This window comes from Cotesia glomerata, linkage group LG4 (genome assembly GCF_020080835.1).
Source record: "Cotesia glomerata isolate CgM1 linkage group LG4, MPM_Cglom_v2.3, whole genome shotgun sequence".
Classification (NCBI taxonomy): Eukaryota; Metazoa; Arthropoda; class Insecta; order Hymenoptera; family Braconidae; genus Cotesia; species Cotesia glomerata.
Genome location: NC_058161.1, coordinates 24873943 through 24890865, shown reverse-complemented (window position 1 = coordinate 24890865; position 16923 = coordinate 24873943). Strand labels below are relative to the sequence as shown.

Below are 16923 nucleotides of genomic sequence, written 5' to 3'. Positions count from 1 at the left end.
AATACTAAGAAATATTCATTAAGGACTAAAAAGTGGTCTTTAATAAATGATTTGTTAAATATTAACAAATATTTTTAACTAGAAAAAAATCCTTCTATTAGTGCAGTTATTGGATATAAATTAAAATGACATATAACCTCTGTCTGTTACTTAATCGTATTTATTTATTACACATATAATAACGTTTATTTATTACCATTTATATTTCATTCATATTTCACTCTGAAATAAATCTTAAAACTATAATTATTTTCAATTTCTCTTGTTACAGTTTGAATTTACCGCTAGTTTTTTACTAGAGTTTGTATACTAACCTGCCAATCAATTCATTTTTTTTTCCGGTAACTTTTAAGTTACGGCACGCAAGCCAACGTTTTAATGTGACAACATTATTGTCTTTTACGGTTGCAAATTTTAATTTTGCTCCAGGAACGTCGTCTTCGGTCAAAAACATGTTTTTTATAAGTCCACTTTACTATGTGATTAAATGGAGCTCTGACAATGTTTGTCCCTACCGAACTACTAGCGCCGCTAGTGAGTAATTTTTCGTACTTGAGGAAAAAGGCTCATTGCGTGCTATAGTAAAACCTGCTCTTTTCTCATCAAAAAATATCCAGGATCTAAAAAACGGCGTTGCTATAGTTTCTGCTAGTGAATTTATCGAATTTTAATTAAAAAAATAATGACTAGTGGACTATAAATTAATTAAATTAGCAATTCACACCATATAGAATACATATTTATTATCAATTGCATCAAACAGTCAGTTAAGGTGGTTTAATAATTTTCAAACCTCACAAAACCGTTCTGCTTACGGTAAACACATTTGGTAGTCTGGCGCTCTGTTTACAACGGGATTTTTGAACGGACCTTGGTGCCAGATTCTACCAAATCTGTAGATACCCTTCAATTTGACGTAATCAAAAAGCCTGCACGATGATTTACCGCAGAGTTATTGTCAATCAAAGCAAAAAAGTTCTTTTTTACTTTGATAATCAATAACTCTGGAAATAATAATCCTATAGGAAATCTAAAAAGGGTTTTGAAAACTACACGATATTTCCTATAAGAAACTGTAAACGGCTTTTGAAAAAAAATAAAAATTTTGGAATTGAAAACTCGGACTGAAAAAAAAAACAAAAATTCGCACAATTAAGGATATTTGGATAACTTGGTATAACTTTGGATAAAATGGATGAATGAAGGATACCGTCGGTAATTTTTTAACCTCAAAGTATCCCCTAAAATCCCTCAAAATTCAAAGTGCTGCGATTTTTTTTTCATAGTGCCCCGAAGCTCCATATTCTGTGTTTTTACAAAAATCACCATTTGAGCAATTTTGCGATTTTTATTCATTTTTCCAATGAAAAAAAATTTTTGTGTGTATGTGTGTTTTCGTGTGTGTGCGTGTCTGTGTATGTGTGTGTAATTTTTTCTGAAAACACACACAAACACGTGCGCATACACACAAGTATGTGTAAGAAGCGTAAATGGGACCAAGCAACTTCTACGAGATGTGCTTTGGGTAACGTTAATGCTTTCAGCAAGACAGCAGTCGAAAAAAATCGAGAAAAGTTTGAAAAAAATCGAGAAAATTTTCTAATGAAAAGTTTCTAATAATGTTGGTGGAAAATCCAATGAAGAAAATTCAGGTGATTCAAATTCTGGTGCAGCCAGACCGAACTGGGCAAATTATAGTCTAGATGACAAATTAAATCTTTTACTTGACATGTCTTTCAAGAATAGTACAAGTATTCAAAATGTCGCCAACAATCTTGATAAGCACAGTCGAGAGATTCAAAGTCTGGTTGCAAAGATGGAGCTGAATAATAAGAAAATAAAAACTCTATCCGACAATCTTGATTATGTTAATAAATCATTTAACGATATAACCAAAATCCAGGCAACAATGCAAAAGGATATAAATGAAATAAATAGTGAATTAAGGGCAAATTCTACCAAATGTGACGAAAATTCTGCGTCTATTGGCCTGCTAAAGTCTGCGATTGATTCCTTGGCTGGTGTCACAACCTATCATCAGATGGCTGATCAGCATATGTCTTCGGAGTTATTGCTATCTGGTGTTCCTGATAGTATTGTCGTCGGAAAATCACCAGAGCAGATAGTTCATTAAATCTTTGATAAGCTTGGAGTCGCAAATCTTACCTCGGACATTTTGAACATTCGTGAGTTTAATGCCAAAAAGAAACAAGGTGTCTCTAGCCATGAACAAACCTCACGTTCATTCGTTTTGCATTTAAAATCATCGGATGTTTGTCATCATATTATTGATAGAAAACGTCGCTCACCGAAGCTTGAAATTAAAAACATCTTCGAGTCCAGTTCCAACGCTGCTTCAGGTCGACAAATCTATATTAATGAATTTCTCCATGGTCATGTATATCGACTATTACAAATTACAAAAGCAAAAGCCAAGGAATAAAAGTTAAAATATGTTTGGGTTTATAAGGGTAGAATTTATGCAAAAAAGGACGATGATTCAGCTAAGTTTTTAATTTGCTCTAAAGCAGATTTGGACAAATTTGAATAGCAATTACCATGTCAAAGCAATGTCACTATGTCATCAATAAATATTTTGAGCTTAAATATAAATAGTATCATCATCTGGTTGTCGCATACTCCTTTCAGCTATTTACAGAAGACCACAGGGATTATTATTAGATAGCTTCAAGACACATTTTGCCAAATTTTATCAATCATATAAAAATATTATTATTATGGGTGACTTGAATTGCAATCTTCTGAAAACTGATCGTCCATCAAATCACCTAAAATCTTTCATTGCTGATTCGGGACTTTACTGCATACCATATGGATCTACATTTCATTCTATATTCATACTTCTGGAGTTGACTCGTGGCTGGATGTCATTATTGTTAATAGTAGTGATAAACTAGAAAGCTATTCAAAGTCTCAAATGCCTTTCATTGGTGGGCATGATTATTTATGCTGCGAATATAAATTTGAAGTGGTACCAAAATATGATAAAACTGTTAAGTTTAGAGATTTCAAATATTGTGATCATGAAGCTCTTGCGAATGATTTGAATCGAAAATTAAACCTTGCTAATGCTAACCTTGATGGTTTGGATCCTAACTACTTAGTTGGACATTTCATTAACGCGACTACATCAGCCTTAGATAACTTTGCTCCCTTTGTCACCAGGAAATTGAGTCGTCCAAGCAGTCCGTGATTAACTGGTGAGTTAAGGCACAAATTTAGGCAGCGAGATAATCTATATAAAAAAGCACGACAAACTGGAGATTGTAATCTTCTCGCTCAGTATAAGATAAAACGAAAGGAATTGAAATTCGAACTAGCCTCTGCTCGAGATGCTTATTTCAAACAAATTCTCGATGACACCAGTAGTAATACAAACCTGTGGTCAACCCTCAAGCGATTGGGTATTGTTAAATCTAGAAGCTCTTCACCATTGGACAGCTTTAATCCTAACTCTTTGAATAATTTCTATGCCAATATCTTAAAGAAACATCCTTCCTGTTCTCGTGAGTTCATAATGGATTTATCATCAGTTACCGAGAGGAAAGTAAATAGCATATTTAATTGGTCCAAGATTGATATTGTAGATGTCACAAAGAATTTACAAATTACTGTGCAAAAGTCCAAAGGCAAAAGCTCTGATGGGTTGGATCTCAAGTGGCTGAAAGATCATCTACCACAGATCTCGATTTTTCTCATGAACATCTACAATAGATCTATTGACACGTGCGTCTTTCCTGATGCCTAAAAGCAGGTTTATATTGTTCCTCTAAATAAAATAAGTGCTCCGAAGTCTATGTCAGATACTAGACCTATAGCCAATGTAGCTCATCTGGCCAAAGTATTTGAATGTATATTGGCAAATCAGCTCACGAATTACCTTGAATCGAATAGTATCATCGATGAACATCAATCAGGTTTACGGAAGCATCATAGTACCCAAGCAGCCGTGCTTCGTTTGACTGATGATGTCCGCAAAGCCATTGACAGTGACGAATTAACCTACCTCATTCTATTTGATTTCTCAAAAGCTTTTGATTACGTCAAAGCAGAAGTGTTATTCGTAACAATGTATCAAATAGGTTTCTCGACTGAGGTTATTTTTCGGTTCCTATCGTATCTCACTGGCCGATCGCAAGCAGTACTAAACTATGATTGTTCTACATCTGACGCCATAAATACTACTTCAGGTGTCCCTCAAGGATCTATTCTGGACCCCATTCTTTTCCTCATCATGATTAACGGAGTGACGAAACGGCTGAAATTTTGTCAATATGGTCTCTTTGCTGACGATAAATCTGCATACTACCACTTCAATCTTTCTCAATTAAACGATGCAGCGCATAAAATCAATACTGATGCTCAAGCAGTAGCTGATTGGGCAAGGGAAGTGGGTTTTGAACTCAACCTTGGGAAAACTAAAGTCATGATTCTAGGGAGCAGTAGGAAATTGAAGCTAATAAAGAATTGTGATCTTCCTTAAATAATTGTAGATGGCAATGTTATCCCGTATGTCAACTCAACCAAACATTTGGGTGTTCATTTATCAGCAAATCTTTTCTGGGATCTTCATGTCTCACATATCTCTCGAAAAGTCTATTGTACTCTAAATAGCCTCAAATATAGGTAGAAGAATATACTATCTACCTCAACCCGAAAATTGCTGGTCACAGCAATGGTTATTCCAATCATCGACTACTGCTCTTTGGTCTTGATAGATACATCCAAAAGATTAGACTACAAGTTACAACGTCTGATAAATAATGGCATAAGATTCATTTTTAATTTGAAACGTGATGAGCATATAACACCTCATAAACGCTCGTTATAATGGCTCACAGTCAAATCGAAGCGGTACTACTTCTTGGCTTGTTTTTTGTACAAACTTTTTAACTCTGGTGAACCTAGATTCCTCAGAAGCATGTTTGTCGAATAGTCACCAGATATTAGACGTTCTGAGAGAGTGGCTGCCAAACAGAACAATATCACATTTAAAATTCCTAATTTCTCAACTACCGTCTACGAACATTCATTTCTGATTTCATCAATACGCCTCTGGAGAGAATTACCACCTGATGTCACCAATGCACTTAGCATTGATACTTTTAAGAAAAAAGCCTACAAATTCTTCCATGACCTTGAGCTTAAGGAGAATTTGAGTCCCGGCTTCACCGATGATGATTCAAATCATTAATAATTGGAGTGCTATAAACTATAAATTTAGATCTAAACCTAGTCTGATACCCACTTTAAAAACTTCTTGCCTTCTCTTCAGCTAAAACTGGAACTTTAAGAAATTTCTTGCTTACGTTTATTTCACCTTATATATTTCTTTTGATTGTAAAAAACTGATGATATTTCTTAAATCTTTTGATTGTTTTCCCTATTTGTTAGCAAAATCTTAATATTATTACAATATTTATTTAGAGACGTTTATACTCTTACATGTACTTCATATTCTTATATTTTTGTACTTTTGCCATTCGGCCATTGCCTTGGCATTCAAATAGAATAAATAATTAAATAAAATTAAGAAAAAAAAATAAAATTTTTTTTTTTTTTTCCAAATTTCTTGAACAGTTAATCTCTTTGATCAAAATATAAAGATTTTTGGAAAAAAAAAATTTTTTTCATTGAAAAAATGGATAAAAATCGCAAAATTGCTCAAATGGTGATTTTTGCAAAAACACAGAATATGAAGCTTCGGGGCACTGAAAAAAAAATCGCAGCGCTTTGAATTTTTGAGAGATTTTAGGGGATACTTTGAGGTTAAAAAATTACCGACGATCTCCTTCGTTCATCCATTTTATCCAAAGTTATCCAAATATCCTTAATTATGCGAATTTTTGTCTTTTTTTCAGTCCGAGTTTTCAATTCCAAAAATTTTCTTTTTTTCAAAAGCCGTTTACAGTTTCTTATAGGGAATATCGTGTAGTTTTCAAAACCTTTCTTAGATTTCCTATACGATCATTATTTCCAGAGTTATTGATTATCAAAGTCAAACGAACTTTTTTGCTTTGATTGACAATAACTCCGTGGCAAATCATCGTACAGGCTTTTTGATTACGTCAAATTGAAGGGTATTTAATATTCTGAAAGAACTTTATGAAGAAACAATGGAAAAAATTTTTTTAAAGCCCGTAGACCTTTTTTTAGATGAGAAAAAATTTGGAAAAATTTTTTTTCGGTAGTTTTCTTAGGATTTCTCCAGACCTGGACATGACAAAAAATTTTCATGGTCATGGCTGAAAACTAGACACTTGGAGCTACAATTGGCTTTTTTTATTTTTTCTGTACAACCATTTTTCTCGGAGTTACAGCTCGTTGAAAATCACCCAAAAATTTGGAATTTCTTTTATATCCCTTAATTTTTGTGACCAGTGTATATATAAATTTTTTTACCCGGGTATACTCAAAAGTTTACCTTTAAGATTATTTAAAAATATTCACCTTTGAGTTTTTCTTCGCAAAAAAAACGTAAAAAACGTTCTTATCTACTGATTAATATTTATCAATCTCAATAAAAAAGTGAGTCAGTTTTCAGAGTAGACTTAGTAAAAAATTTAACAGTTTTTCATAATCAAGGAAGTTATAAATAGTTATCAAAGTTACCTTGAGTTATCTATCGTCGTAATAACTGACTTGTAGCTTATGTGTGAAAATTAAAAAAAAAAACATTTTCTTCAAATATTTTTAATTTTCGTAATTGGAAAAAAATTTTTGTTAATCTTAGCTTATTTCTCGTTATGGTACTCATATAATAGAAAATTTTTAGAATCAAAAGTCAAATTCAATAACTTTAATAATTGATCAATTGATTAAAAAAGCAGTATTTCTTTTTCAGTCATCAAATTTCTAATTTCTTGAAAGTAAAAGGTAAACGAAATATTTTAAGAGTAGATCTGTACGATTAGGCGGATATCAAATTTTTTTTTAAGTGACATTATTTGTATTAGTAACCAATTTCCATTACATATAATAACAAATGCTATTTTGTTGCATTAACCAATATCATTTTGTTGTCGTAAAAAATCACGGTGTATTCCTGTTTTATGTTATAACAAAATATTTTTCCAGTGTATAACTGAATCTTCACTATTCCGTGTACCTTATGGTACAAGATTAACTGTAACTCTTGGTTAAATATGTCATTTTACTTAGACAGTGAATAAGGCAGTATCTTATGCCAAACCTGACTTTGCGTTTATCGATGGCCATGACTACTTATTTTGCCATTTAAGCTCAATGACACTGAAAAAATGATTGGAAACTGGATAAACTTACGTACCAGAATTATTAGGACTGTGAAAATTTAAATTTGTTGAACTAGTTCATGGATTCTTTAAGAAGTGAAAATACTGTACTTCAAAGAAATTTTGTTAGGACAACATAAAACATGTTGCGGTAAAAGTAGGATGGAAACTATGTTAATATAGTTTTGTAACCGTAATAACTGCTATTCACTACGGAAATTTTTATTTTACTTTTATCGGTTGTTTGAAATTTTTTCCAAGAGTTTTTGGAAAAAAAAAATTAGGAAAACGGTTGACCCTAAAGGCCATCCCTGCAACTTCCCGCTACCTCCATACCTAAGTGCTCAACAATTCACTTATTTTTTAAGCTCTTCCAGCTCAAAAATATAATTTTCGTATAAGTTTGAGCTCTCCGAGCTCAAATAAATCGCTGTTCTGTGCTTTTAAGCTCTTCGAGCTCAAAAGGCTGATGGAAGTTTAATAGAATACTATTTTTTGAATTTTCAAACCGCAAATAACTTTTGAATCAATTAACCGATTCTCTCGCGGTTTACGGCATTCAAGGAAGTTTTTTGAGTTATTCTAAAAAATCTTTAAACGTAAACCGGTCAGACTGAAAATTTCATATAAATTCTGAAAAAAACATTTTTTTTAATTTTTTTCGACAACGATATCTCACGAACAAATCAGGCCGATTTTGACCAGGCTGGTAGCAATCAACGTGGCTTTTTGATATTAAGAGCTGATCAGTTTTTTGAATTTATCGGTTCAGCCGTTTAAAAGATATTTCAAAAAAACGAATTTTTGGAAATTTTATTTTTGAGATTTCTCAAAATCGATCAACTCAAATTCTAAAAATTAGTATTAGAATGCTAGGGGCAAAGGAACTCTTCAGAACGCCGCTCACTTCGATCGAATCGGATGATCCGTTCAAAAGTTATGCGAGATTTACATGCATACACACACACACACACACACACACACACACACACACACACACACACACACACACACACACACACACACACACACACATACATACAGACATGGTGACGTCACCGCGGAAATAGTTAGGAAAGCTTCCTAGGACCTCTAAACGTCGAGATCTGATGAAAACTTGATTTTCGAAAAACGGGGTGAAAAAAATGACTTCCCGATTTTTGAAAATTTACAATTTTCTTAGCGGGAAGTTAAAAATAATTATTATAAGAGCTCAAAAAATCCACAAAGTATACTAGATAAAACTTTTTTTAACTTCCCGCTATAAAAACTGATGATTTTCGAAAATTGGGAAGTTGTTGGTTTCATCCCGATATTATAAAATCGAGTTTTCATCAGATCTCCACGCTTTGAGGTCCTAAGAAGTTATTTTGACTATTCTTACGATGACGGCAGTGCACTGAAAAAAAAAAAAAAAAATAGGAAAACGGTTGACCCTGAAGGCCATCCCTGCAACTTCCCGCCAATTCTATACCCAAACGCTTGAAATTGCACTTATGACGTTTCTGAGCTCTTCGAGCTCAAAAATACGATTTGTGAGTTATTTTGAGCTCTCCAAGCTCAAAGACATAGGTTTTCTATGCTTTTGAGCTCTTCAAGCTCAAAAGTCTGATAGAAGTTTGATAAAACACAAATTTTTGAATTTTCAAACCGCAATAACTTTTATTTCGACGCAGTTTTTTAACACCCACTCACACACGCACACACACACACTGTGCTTCTTCAACCAGCTGAACGGCGAACGTACGCCGATCTCCTCAAGGAAATGAAGGCCAAGGTTTACCTGACAGAGACTGGAGTAGACATAAAGTCTATTAAACAAACGAAGCGCGGCGGCGTTCTTCTAGAAATAAGTCACAAGACTGAAGAACTGCTGCTTTCATAGCTGTGATAAAAGCAGCAACCGCTAACATCGGTACAGTCAGAACGCTCACACCAAAAACAACGATCGAGATCCTTGACTTGGATGGAATCTCTACCGAAAGCGACGTCCGTGAAGCACTCAAATGTGACTTCACCGACAGCCTGGAGATAAAACGTGCGAATTTGACAAAACCTACACCACGAGGCAATCGGGCAGCCTTCGGCGAGATAGATGAGGCTAGTGCGATTGTAACAGGGTAAAATTACCCTGAATCGATAAGTCGCCAGACATCGATAATTGTTCGACGCAGCACTGGTGCGTCTCGATCTTTGGGCCTAAAGAGAGAGTAGGAGGGGGTAGTTTGGGGGTTAATATATAGGTGAGACATGCGTTGTGTCAGAGAGAAGTAGTGTAACCACCAGACGGAGTGCCACAGAAATCAAGAAAGGCTGATCCCCGGAGTAGTTACCTATCGACAGAAGCCAATAACATCGAGGACTTCAATCTCAAGTAGTGAAATAGATCGTCGTATATTCAATAAGGTATCAATAATTACTCTGTGGGCTAGGAGTGGACCGCGGGGCTTATACTCGGTTTACTTCTCCTCTGATTAATTATTCTCGATTTAATTCGTAATAATTCAGTAATTATTTGATTGTAATTGTTTAACGTTCGTTATTCGGTGCTGAGTGGATCTCAAGGGGATTTTTATCCGAGGACTACTCAGAGACCTTGTGATGTAAATTGTCGTGAGAATTTATCTGATAAATTAATTTACTTGATTATTTACTAACAATTTTTAACATCTGAAAAATCGGTTTAGTTTCATATATTTTATTCTTACGGACTAGTCAAGCGTCGGTTGAATTGTACAACGCAGTTAATTCGTACCCAAGGTCAAACTCTACTACGCACTAACGAATATTGGCATCCATTTTGAGCGCGCAAATTCTTGTCGATTATTTTACTCGATTATTTATGAAGAACAATTGAATTATTATTATTTAATATTATTTATTGCAATATTATTGATTATGAACATTATATTATTTATTGAGAATTAATTATTGAGATTTGGCGCATTTGAGACTGATTTACTCGTTGATAATTTTCGCTAATTTATTTTTATGTTGGGATAAATTATTTAATAATTATTTATTTAACCGGAAAATTCCACGTGGTTATTTTTTATGTATTGAACTTAAGTTCTTGATTTTGTTTTAATAATTTAATTTCATCATTGGATAAAATTCTTTGTCAATTATTTACCAGCGTGGATATTAAGTCCGGAAACTTTTAGTTAAAATTATTTGATGAAATTTAACAAGAATTATTTTTATGTTTAATATTAAAATTACGAGTTGAGTTCAAATAAAATTATGCATCGAATTTTAGTTTAGATTTTTGGGAATTAAATTGTTAGTCGTGGAAATATTTTTGTAATTTAATTACTGGCTAATGACTGAAAAAAATTTAAGTTGAACTTAAAATGATAATTTTTGTGGATTAAATTTTATAAATAAAAGTAAAGTAAATTCAGAGTGTGTGCGTGTGTGCGGGGTATGTGTGTGAACTGCAGACATCTAGGTCTACGTTTAATCACTGGGTCGTTACTCCTGTGGGCCGAGTTAACGAGCTCTTGCATACGATTAGTCTCTGTGCAAGGTAATTAATCTGTCAAGTCGTGGAGTTAGTTTTGTCAGTTTGGTTAGTTAGTCAAGTTGAGAATTGTAGGAATAAGCTATCGTTAAGTGATTATAGTGTGAGTGTAAGTGTGAGCAGCTTGTTAAATTTGTTATTGTTAATGGATTTTGGCCATATTGTTAATTAAGAATTTATTTATTTCACAGCACCTTCTTCCACTCTATCTCCCCTGTAAGATAAGCTCTTGGCTCTGGAACCGGTTCCAGGAACCGTGATAAAAAATCCTGGTGGCGACCTTTTGTTCATTGATTTAGATTTCAATTTTATTTAGTTTATTGTTTTTTTTAAATTTATTAAGGGGCCAATTGAGCGGAATAAAAATCCGTTACATGATCAAGACCCTTGACAAGGCCCGTAAAAAGATCGGATGGGTTAACTGTCGCATACGCCCAGTTACGTACGTAACAGAATGTTTTAAATGCCTTGGTTTTGGGCACCAAACACGAAACTGTACGGGATCGGACGGAAGCAGGTGTTGTTATTAATGTGGCGGAGAAAACCACAAATCCTCAGACTGCACGGAGAAGCTAAAATGCTTCCTCTGTGCACCGGACAAAAGAGTTCAAGATGGCTTATGTCATATTTCTGGCTCCAGAGCTTGTAAGGCATTCCGCACCGCACTTGCCAAAGCTACGAGAGGGCAGAAATGACTGCATACTACAAGAAAACCTGAATAGATGTGCATTGGTGCAGAACTTACTTCGCCAGCGAGTCTTTGAAGAGAAGATCGACATTTGCTTCATCTGCGAACAATATCTAAACCTTCAAGATAGAGCTTGGTTCGCAGACGAAACTGGCCTGACAGCAAGTTGGATTGTGAACACAAAGAACGTTACCGCCAACAACAGCGGAAGTGGAGCAGGTTTTGTCTGGATTTGAACCCCTACAACCTACTTCATAAGCGTCTATCTCTCACCTAACGAAGGGATTAGTGTATTCCGACAGAAACTGGCAAATATAGAAAATGCGATCACTAAGTTCGATAGCGAAGTCATCGTAGCTAGTGACTCCAACGCTAAATCGGCTGAATGGGGCGCTACTTTCTCCGACACCGGAGGTAACGAGGTCTCTGACGTCGCGGCTAGACTCGACCTCATAGTGCTGAATACTGGGAGCACCACGACCTTTAGAAGACCGGGGTATCAAGAATCTATCCTCGACATTTCGTTGACGACTCCAAAGACTATCAACATGATCGAAGATTGGACTGTATCCGAAGAATACAGTGGCAGATATCACCAATTTGTGACATTCAACGTTGGACTGGCATCAGCTTCGGTTTCACAACGCGACCTTTCTAAGCGGAATCGGAACGCCAGGAAGCTTGATGTAGAGGCACTGCGAAAGTCACTTACACAAAGCTGGTCTACTCTGCAAAACAACCCGATCCCAAACACCCGCAGCAAGACTGAAAAACCGTACTAAATACGATGAAAGAAATTGCTGCCTCGTGCGACGCCTGTATGACGCGGCTGAAAAACCGGGGTTTTCACAGGCTGGCGTACTGGTGGTCCCCAGGCATAGCAGAACTCCGAAAAAAATGCCACGAGCTACGTCGGCTAGCAACGAGAGCTGCGAAACGCTCCCCCAATCAAGATCTACATTCGGGCGAGTACATGCAGGCCAAAAAGAACCTAAACTGGGCTATCAAAGCAAGCAGAGCGAAATTATGGCAAGAGATCTGTAACGACCTTGACAAAGACATCTGGGGTAAAGCCTACCAGATTGTCGTTAAACGACTTGAAAAGGCTTCACCAGAAGCGCCGAAACCACTTGCTTCAATGAGCAGCATCGTAACGGAGCTGTTTCCCAAACACCCACCACGGGAAATAAGACATCATATGAAAAACAGCGTAATATAACACCTTTCACAACCAGGGAACTACAGGACGCAGCGAAGACTCTCAAGACAGGAAAAGCACCTGGCCCTGATGGTATCCCAGCATCGGTGATCAAGATTATAGCTATGAAATATCCAGGATTTCTCCTGAACGCCGACAATGCATGCCTAGCAACCGGCACGTTTCCAACGGCTTGGAAGCGGCAGAGATTGGTTCTGTTAGACAAAGGTAAAGGTAGCCCTGTAACACCTTCGTCGTTCAGATCACTCTGCATGCTTGACATTGCTGGGAAAGCTCATACAGGGAAGACTACGCAACGACATCGATCGTGCTGGAGGCTTTGCCACAAACCAACATGGCTTTCGGAAAGGACGATCGACGATCGCAAGGTTCAATCATGGGGCGCGACCTATGGAACGCGGGCTATGACGAACTCCTGAAAATCCGACTGCCAAAACAAGTGCAACTCACGAGCTTCGCGGACGACATCGCAGCTACGATAGTATTAGACAGTGCCGAGAAGGCAGAACTACTGGTTCGGGAAACCATTGACGCCGTCAAAAATTGGCTGGAGAAGCATTATCTAAAACTGGTCAAGCAGAAAACCGAGATGGTCGGAACATGGACGGAACAACACTGACATCTATAAAGGCACTGCGTTACTTAGGAGTAATGATCGACGAAAAGCTGTCTTTTTGAGAACACCTCGAAAACGCTTGCGTGAAAGCTACCAAGACAGTATCAAACCTATTGAGAATCATGACCAACACGATGGGACTACGAACCAGAAAAAAGAGGGTGCTTCTAGAAGTAGTCCACTCGATATTACTCTACGGAGCGGAGATATGGGCAGATATATTTAAACAGAAGACCTACCGGAGCAAGATAGTGGCAGTGCAACGACGAGGAGCGCTCAGATATCACCTGTGCCTATCACACGGTCTCAGAAGCAGCCGTACTGGTCATCGCAGGAGCCGCACCAATCGACTTACTAGCATTCGAGAGGGCGAAAATCTACGACGCCAAAATAAATGGTGACAACCCTAAGGAGGTAAGAGTAGAGATAAAGACGGAAACGCTACATGAGTGGCAGGACCGATGGACAACCGGGGAAACAGGCAGATAGACGGCATGCCTGATTCCGAACATAAACGTCTGGCTTTCTCGGAAGCATGGAGAAACGGACTTTTTCCAGACCCAGCTATTGACGGGACATGGGCAGTTCAATGCTTATCTTTTCAAGATGGGTTTGCACAGTACATAAACGTGCAAATACTGCTTAGACAAAATTGACATCGCCAAGCACACGTTCTTCGAGTGTGATCGGTGGAATGACGATAGAAGCAGCACCGAAGAAACTATTGGCACCACGCTCTCCTCCGGGAGCGTGGTAACTTGCATGATCAAAAAAGAAGATAACTGGTAAGCTGTCGCAGCCTACGCACAGCGCCTTTTAAAAGAAAAAACCGCAGAAAGGGACTAGTAACCAAAAGTAATTGTCCTGAGACGCAACACGGACTGGATTGAAGTAATGCTAACGCGGTTCCGATCCAGTTTTCCTCAGAACATCTATGGGGAAAGGAGAGAGGAGTTTTTTTTAGTGGGTAAAAATCCCACACTACTGACCATCATCTTTCAATGAAAGCGGTGTCTTTGAAAGATTTTTTTCGCCTCTCTATAAAAAAAAAAAAAAAAAAAACACACACACACTTCAAAAGCGGAACTGGAATTCCAGGAAGCTTGATCTGGAGGCACTGCGAACGTTACTCACACGAAGCTGTTCTACTATTCAGAATAATCCGACTCCAAATACCCACAGTGAGACGGAAATTGCTAAATGTGATGAATTTCTGAGCTGCGAAACGCTCCCCAAACCAGGACTTATATTCGAGCGATTACAAGCAAGCTAAAAAGACGTTAAACTGAGCCATCAAAGCAAGTAAAGCGATTTTGTGGAAAGAGATCTGTAACGATTTCGATAAGGACGTATGATGTCAAGCCTACCAAATTGTCGCAAAACGACTAGGAAAGGCCTCACCAAAAGCACTGAAGTCTCCCGCGATGATGGACAGCATTGTTGCGGAGCTGTTTCCCAAACACCTGCTACGGATGAAAAAAAACTATCTACAGACTCGGTAGAAGTCTGGCGCCAAGTACCGTTCAAACGCCAGCCTACCGAGTACTATACCGTAAGCAGAGCCTGATTTTAGGGTTAGAAAAATTGATGTATTTATTATAATAATTATATTAAAAGTTATGTTTTTTAATAATAGACTACATCTTAATTAACTGCTAATCATTTACTTTTTAGATACTTTTTGATAAATTCTATTTTTGCAGTAATTTCATAGATAGACCGGAAACTCCAGTCTAAAATTGAGTTTTAACAGTTTTATTTCTACACACTAGAGTGTGACGCGAGAAATTTTACATACACTGTAGTAACTGGATAAGTAAACTTTAGGCGCCAAGTTTTAGAATGCCAGACGTAACTATGGGATTATCTGTTTTGCTCATTAAGAGCCAGATTTTTCTATACAGGATTAAAATTATCATATTTCATAAAAAATATATTAATAATAATAACACCGGCACATAAAAAAAAAAGTTGTCTGTACACCGGGTGCCACCTATCTACGGGCATGTTTTTCGACCCGCTGAACACGAATTTCAAGTCAGTTTAGGCCGTCCAGCCTTCAATTTTGAGTAAATTGCAAGTCGTCCACCCAGTATTTTTGTACGTAGTGGAGATTTGGGTAGACATCCTGAAGCGAAAGACATATCGGTGTAAGACAGCAGCGGTGCTGCGGCGAGGCGGTCTCAGGATTACCTGCGCCTACCGCACGGTCTCCGTATTGGCCGTATTGGTCACCTATTGACTTACTAGCGTTTGAGAGGGAAAAACTTTAAGACGCTAAAGTAAACGGCGAAACGATGATAAGGGGGCAAGAGCGAAGATGACGAAGGAAATGGAACATCAGTCGCAGGACCGATGGACATCAGGAGAGATAGGCAGATGGACAGTGCGCCTGATCCCAAACATCAACGTCTGGATTTCTCGGAAGCAGGGGGACACGGATTTCTTCATCACCCAGCTATTGACAGCACACGGACAGTTCTATCTTTTCAAGATGGGACTGCACCGCACGCCAACGTGCAAATACTGCCCGGACCAAATCGACGACGCTGAACACACGTTCTTCGAGTGTGTACGGTGGAAGGTCTACTGAAGCAGCACCGAAGAATTATAGTTACCACGTTCTCCCTCGCGAGCTTGGTAACCTACAGGCTCAAGCAAGAAGATAACTGGTCAGCTGTCACAGCCTACGCCCAGCGCCTCTTAAATGAAAAAACCACCGAAGGGGACCAGTTACCAGGAGCAGGCGTCGTGAGATGTAACACGGACTGGATTAAAGTAATGCTTACGCGGTTCCGATCCAGTCTTTCCCATAACATCTATGGGGAAAGCAGAGAGGAGGTTTTTTTAGTCGGTATTGACATCTGAGGCTGACATACCCAAGCCAAACATTTGGTCCTGGCATACGTCAATCTATTTTTCTTACCCTCTATGAACACACACACACACACACACACACACACACACACACACACACACACACACACACACACACACACACACACACACACACACACACACACACACACACACACACACACACACACACACACACACACACACACAAACACACACACACACACACACACACACACTATCTTAAAAATCGTCAAGAAAGCTTCAAAAGCCTCATAACGTCGAAATCTGATGAAAACTTGAATTTCGAAAAACGGGGTAAAACCAATAACTTCTCGTTTTTCTAAAATTTTCAATTTTCTTACGGGTAAGTTAAAACGGTCAGGAAACTACATTTATACATTTGTGACGTTATAATTCAGCTAGCTATATACTTTTTTCTCAATGTGAAAGTTATTGTACTTCAAATATTTTCAAGATAATGTTTCACTGACTACAAACAAGACTTTTGAGCTGCAAGAGCTCAAAACGTCGTAATAGGTGGAATTTGAAGCGCTATTAGTTTGAAATTAGCCGAAAATTGCAAGGATGACCTGGAGTCATCCGTTTTACTAATTTTTTTCTCAAAATTTTCATGTCAAAATGTCAATTGATCGATTCCAGAGTGTTTTGAACCAATTCAGAAATTTTTTTTTGCTTTAGTAGTTTGATTTTTAAATCTATTCGGGTCTATCGCGTTTTGGCACC

At 37.4% G+C, this 16923-nt stretch overlaps 1 protein-coding gene across 1 annotated transcript in view; it reads right to left on the bottom strand.

The window, feature by feature from the left end:
• Window positions 1–16923, bottom strand: part of LOC123263141 (thyrotropin-releasing hormone-degrading ectoenzyme-like) — a 59101-nt gene that overhangs the window by 40995 nt on the left and 1183 nt on the right. The gene's annotated exons all lie outside the window — the stretch shown is intronic.